The following is a 6,447-nucleotide window of genomic DNA, read 5'->3' as shown; positions in this document are numbered from 1 at the left end:
CCCGCTGGAAAAGGTGACTAGAAACTTATGAGACTCCCATATGCACAGGACCACTAAGGGCTCAGGTCCGTCTCTGATGTTATTTGCATCACCTCATGAAGCAAAGCCCCCAACCTGCTAATGTGCCGGCTAAGGGCAGTGGAAGCTTTGAGCGAGTGGGAGGGGGTGGCTTTGGAAGGATGAATTATCAGCCCCAGTTCTTCACTCCGTCCTCCATCTACTGCTCGCCCTTGGTTTTGAGTTCCGCTGTGTGACTTGCTTTCGCCAATGGAATGAGGTGGAGGTGATGTGCTGATTCTAAGCTTAGTCCTTGAGCTATTTCACAAGTTTCCCCTTGTACTCTTGCACCTTCGTCATAGACATGAAAGGGCGAGTCTGCTACCCCCAGGAGGACTCGCACGTGGAGCATTGTCACCCCCAGCCAAGCCCAGACTGGTTCAGCCACACACATGTGAATGAGCCCGACTGAAAGAAAAGTCCAGCCTAGACCGTCTGACCTTCGCTGACCAGTGGACTCATGACCCAAATACAATGCTGCTGAAATTTCATGGTTGCTTGTTAGGGAGCATTACTGTGGGCACAGCCGATGGGTACAGATGTCATAAATACCCACATAGACTTGTGATGAGAAATTAGAGGTAGTCTCTAGCCATATTTTCTTTGTTATTTCAAGTACATGTTTTCATTGCTGATTTTTGTGTATTTATATAGTATATTTTGGTGGTAGTGGTAATGTAGTTAGTCCATAATTTACAAAATGTCAGGATGCAATTGAGTTGAAACTGAAGAAGGATTAGATATTATCATTGAAAGGGGTAGGTGCAGAAACTGATGATTCTTTTAGTTGGCCCTATTTTGGGCAAAGGGTGAAGGCATTTTCTTATGTGAAGATAGTTGCTTAACATTAGTTGGGAGCACTTCATTGTTGTAATAGATGCCGTTAAATTTAAGTGTGGACGAAGAGTGTAATTAAGGTTGAGAAATCAAAGAATAGGTTGTGGTAGACATTTGTCATGATTATTTTTGCCTGCCAAGACACTTCTGTAACACCCTTCTTACACTTGGGGAGTTTCTTTTCTTATGAGTCCTGTCCCCCCACTTCCTAAGTCTCCTTTGTAGCTGGGGCCCTGTCATGTGGCCACATTCCATATGCCCCCGAGTCGCCATGCAGTCTGAGCTACTCAGGCCTTGAAGGCACAAGGAAGTGCTCAAATTCTATCCTTTCTCTTGCCACACCTTCAGCATGTACACATGGTCTCATGAGGAGTCCTCTGTGGACAGCTGACTGAGGAAGGGAACACTCAGGCCTTACTTCTGGCTGGTTCCATATAATATGCAGGCACCAGCTGAAGGTGGACAGCTGCAGCACTGTAACCCCAATCTGGGCAGTCCTGCAGGTCAGCGGTGAAGGGGATCCTCCCAGTGGGCAGAACTTCCAGCAATGTACGTGGTCGCTCATTTTGCTTAGAAGGAGGAGTGGCCAGACCTGTTGACTGCGTACCAGTTCATGGACTGTGGCCAGCACGTGGTCAGGGACGTGGGAGGAGCATGATTAGAAGACTGATGACAAGGAGGTCTGGGAAGAGGTACATAGATAGATCTTTCTGGCTGAGCACAGAATGTGAAAGGTTTTTATGTCCCCTATGAATGGCCCACCAATGAGTGGCCTCAGCAGAGGACCATTTTAATAACTAAATACATAGGATGGTTAGTTCTGTGGATTCCTGTCAGCCTTTCTCCCAGCCATTCTTGTCGTTGCCCAGTGGTCTCATGAACAAAGCAGTCGTGGTGGCAAGAATGGGGCTTATGTGCGTGCTCAGTGACATAAATTTCCACTCACCAAGATTGATGTGGTTCTAGCCACTGTTGAGTGCCCAGTCTGCCAGTCAGTGGTCAACACTGAGTGCCATTCTGTGGGGTGATTAGCCAGTTACTGGGTGGCAGGTTGATTACACTGGATCACATCTACCTTGAAAGGGGGCAGCATTTTGCTCTCACTGGAATAAACATTTATTCTGGTTGCTGATTTCCCTTCCCTGCCCATAATGCTCCTGCCAATCTACTGTTCATAGATGAACAGAATGTCTTATCCACTATTCTACCCAGCATCACTTCTGATCAAGAACCCCATTTGGTAATAAAAGGAGTGCGGCAATGGGTCTATAGTCATGAAATTAACATCATCCTGAAAGCAGCTGACTTGAAGGGATAGTGCAATGGACTTTTAAAGACTTAGTTATGGTACCAGCTGGGTGATAATCCCTTGCAGTGCTGGAGCAAGGTCCTCCGGGCGTGATCTTCCTCAGCGTCTGTTATATGGTGCCCTTCCCCCCATAGTCAGGATTCACGTGTGGATCACAGGGATCAAGGAGTGGAGGTAGGAGTCTCTTAGTGACCTACTAATAAAAGTTTTGCTTTCTGTCCCCATGACCGTAGGCTCTGCTGCTTTAGAGGTCTTAGTTCCAAAAGGGAAGAATGCTTCCAACAAGGACAGAACAGTGATTTCAGTGAGTTGGAGTCAGAAAATGCCACCAGGCCACGTTGGGCTCTGCATGTCTCTGAATCAACAGGCAAGGTGGGGAGTGGGGTGGTCACTGCAGTGGTTGGGGTGATTAGTCATGGTTGCCAAGGGGAAATTGGGTTGCTATCACACACTGAGGCAAGGAGGGGTATATATGAAATACAGGGGATCCCCCAGGGTTTCTTTTAGTACTCTTATGTCTTGTGATTAAGTTAATAGAGAACTGCAACAACCCAATTCAGGCAGGACTGTTAATGACCCATATGCCCCAGGCAAGCTGAGGTGCTTGCTGATGGCAGAAGGCATATGCATTGGTCAGAGAAAGAAGGTAATTGTAAATACCTGCACGATGATGTGACCCACTGCAATATTTAATAACATTTCTCCTTATTTTGTTATGAGTATGTTTGCATATAATATTTTTGTTTCCTTTCTTTACTTATCATCTAACATAAAATGTTTTATTTAAAGATTTTTTTCCTTCAAACTTTTATTTCAATGCATAGATTTTAAATATTCTGAAGCTCTTAGTTTCCTTTCTTTTATGCTGATTTATCTCAATCCTGCACTTTCTACTACATCATTAAAACATGGAGTGAAGTAAAGCTACACTTCAGTCAATCCTATGCCCCCAACGCAGTTTTACTTTTTCTAAGGCATGTGGCATTATCTGGACATTTTCAATTTTTACATTATTCCCAGTCAAGTGTTATAGACTGGAATATTTTGTCCATTCACACTTCCAAAGGATATCTCATCCTGGCCTATCTGAATGAACTGCCAAATACCAGTATTATAATCTCCACTTGAATTTTTCCCAAATACCATTAAAAAATTTTTTTTATTAAGGCATTATTGATATACACTCTTATGAAGGTTTCACATGAAAAAACAATGTGGTTACTACATTCACCCATATTATCAGGTCCCCATCCACATGCCAATGCAATCACTGTCCCTCAGTGTAGTAAGATGTCACATCCACTGATTGCCCTCTCTGTGCTACACTGTTATCCCCGTGACCCCCCACAGTATGTGTACTAAACATAATGCCCCTCAATCCCCATCTCTCTCCCTCCCAATCCACCCTACCACACTCCTCCCCTTTGGTAACCACTAGTCCCTTCTTGGAGTCTGTCAGTCTGTTGCTACTTTGTTCCTTCAGTTTTGCTTTGTTGTTAGACTCCACAGATGAGTGAAATCATTTGGTATTTGTCTTTCTCCGCCTGGCTTATTTCACTGAGCATAATATCCTTCAGCTCCGTCCATGTTGTTGCAAATGGTAGGATTTGTTTCTTTCTTATGGCTGAATAGTATTCCATTGTGTATATGTACCACATCTTCTTTATCCATTCATCTACTGGTGGACACTTAGGTTGCTTCCATATCTTGGCTGTTGTAAATAGTGCTGCAATAAACATAGGGGTGCATATGTCTTTTTGAGTCTGAGAAGTTGTATTTTTTGGGTAAATTCCAAGGAGTGGGATTCCCAGGTCAAATGGTATTTCTATTTTTAGTTTTTTGAGGAACCTCTGTATTGCTTTCCACAATGGTTGAATTAGCCTACATTCCCACCGGCAGTGTGGGAGGGGTCCCCTTTCTCCGCATCCTCACCAGCATTTGTTGTTGCTTGTCTGTTGGATGCTGGTCATCCTAACTGGTAGGAGGTGATATCTCATTGTGGTTTTAATTTGCATTTCCCTGATGATTGGTGATATGGAGCATCTTTTCATGTGTCTGTTGGCCATCTGCATTTCTTCTTTGGAGAACCGTCTCTTCATATCCTCTGCCCATTTTTTAATCGGGTTATTTACCTTTTGGGTGTTGAGATGTGTGAGTTCGTTATATATTTTGGATGTTAACCCCTTGTTGGATATGTCATTTAAAAATATATTCTCCCGTATTGTAGGATGCCTTTTTGTTCTGTTGATGGTGTCCTTTACTGTACAGCAACTTTTTAGTTTGATGTAGTGCCCTGTGTTCATTTTTGCTTTTGTTTCCCTTGCTCGAGGAGACGCGTTCAGGAAGAAGTTGCTCATGCTCATATTCAGGAGATTTTTGCCTATGTTGTCTTCTAAGAGTTTTATGGTTTCATGACTTACATTCAGGTCTTTGATCCATTTCAAGTTTACTTTTGTGCCAAATACCATTTTTAAGTCCCAACTTTCCCACCCAATTTATAACAAGTGCCTACTATTCCAAGGTTCTTTAAGAGGTCATCAATATAATTTTAAGTTTCTTTTACTGACTCTCAATCTAATGAGGCTGGCCATTACATTTATTAAGCCACAGCACCAAAGGTGAATAAATAAACTTATGGGGAAGAGTTATAGATTCATCTTGATTTGGAAATCTGTGTCCTGGTGTGTATCATGTACAGGCTTTACTTTCTGGCTTCTGTCCTTACCGGAATAGTCTATGTCTCCATTTCTCCAAAAGCTTTTTGGAGGCTAGGTTCAAGTGCTCCGTCACCATAAACCTTCCAATATATTCATTTCCACTGTCCCCAACCAAAGCTTACTTGTCTCCCACACTAGGTAAGACTTTGTATAGAGATACTCACATCCTATTCTCATTAAAATCTGTCTAAATCTCTGTAAATTGCCATTACATAAAACTCTGGATTCCTTGTGCTCCAAAAATGCCTGGTAACCACTACCATTTCAGCCCACAGCAACTGAATTTAGGGCACAGAGATTTTTAAGCCATTAAAAAAAAATACAACAGAACAAATTCACTTTTTAAATTTACTCTTCAATAAGTTGAAATCCTTGATGGGCACAGCATCACATGGATTCTGTGATCAATGGCCCTAGCAGGAAGGTTGCTTCGGAATTTGGTACAAACCCCGCCACTGTTTCCATGAGCACAAGTTACCTTTACCGCAGGTGACTCTGGTTTTGTTTTGTTTGCCACTAGGAGTCACTGTGGTGGTCTTTGCTTTGTACGCGTAAGCACGTCTCTTGCCTAGATACAATTCAGTTTCATCTTGAGCATAAACACCTTCAATTTTAAGAAGAGCTGTGTGCTCCATCTGATTCCAGAGACCCTGCTTATAGCCAGCAAAAATGGCCTTGCACCACAGCCTTCCAGACATATGTCCTGTTCCCAGCAGGCCTCCACAGGCTCCAGAATAGAGGAAAGAGCCACAAAATGTTTTAATATTTTAAAAATACATATTATGCTATTTTGGGGTGAAATATTGTATAAATGTGAGTCACATCAAGCTGATTGGTCTAAGGTGGTTCAAATGGTCTACGTGGTTGCTGATTTTGTCAAATATTCTTGAGGTTTGTTGAAATTTCTAACTATGGTTGTGGATTTGCCTATTTGTCCTGGAATTTCTATTCATTTTGATTTATATATTTCAAAGCTCTGTCATTATGTGCATAAATATTCAAGGTTTTTTGACCTCTTGCTGAGCTAACCTCTTCATCATTATGAAATGACCTCCTTTATCCTTGGTAATATTAATTGTTCCAAAACATACTTTGTCTGATACTAATGCTGGGACTTTTTTCAATTGGTTTATATTTTTCCATCCTTTTATTTTTAAACCATTTTGTGTCTTTTATATTTTAAGTACACTTCTTAATAGGTAGGATATAATTATATCTTTTTTATTTTTAATTCAGTCCAATAAACTCTGCCTTTAATTGGGGTATTTAGACCTTTTACATTGGTTTGAAGTTACCACCTTGCTATTACTATGTTCCTATGTTAAATAACTATTAATATTCCTATGAATTCATATACTTAGAGAAAATATAGGAAGGACATACACCAAAAATGTTAACAGTAACTGTCTCAAGGAGTTGAAATTATGAGTAATTTTATTTTCTTCCTTTCAATTTTCAGTATTTCTAAGTTTTCTACAATCAATATGTATGGATTTTGTAATAAGAAAAAAGCAATACATGTTATTG

General features: G+C 41.3%; 1 pseudogene; it reads right to left on the bottom strand.

Annotated features, from left to right (window-relative positions):
• Positions 1 to 5,275: 5,275 nt before the first annotated feature.
• LOC108402493 (large ribosomal subunit protein eL33-like) lies at positions 5,276 to 5,618 on the bottom strand (annotated as a pseudogene).
• Positions 5,619 to 6,447: the final 829 nt, after the last annotated feature.

The sequence above is a fragment of the Manis javanica genome, chromosome 15 (assembly GCF_040802235.1).
Source record: "Manis javanica isolate MJ-LG chromosome 15, MJ_LKY, whole genome shotgun sequence".
In the NCBI taxonomy this organism is placed as follows: Eukaryota; Metazoa; Chordata; class Mammalia; order Pholidota; family Manidae; genus Manis; species Manis javanica.
The sequence above is the reverse complement of the archived record's forward strand: the minus strand, read 5'-3'. Positions and strand labels throughout refer to the sequence as shown.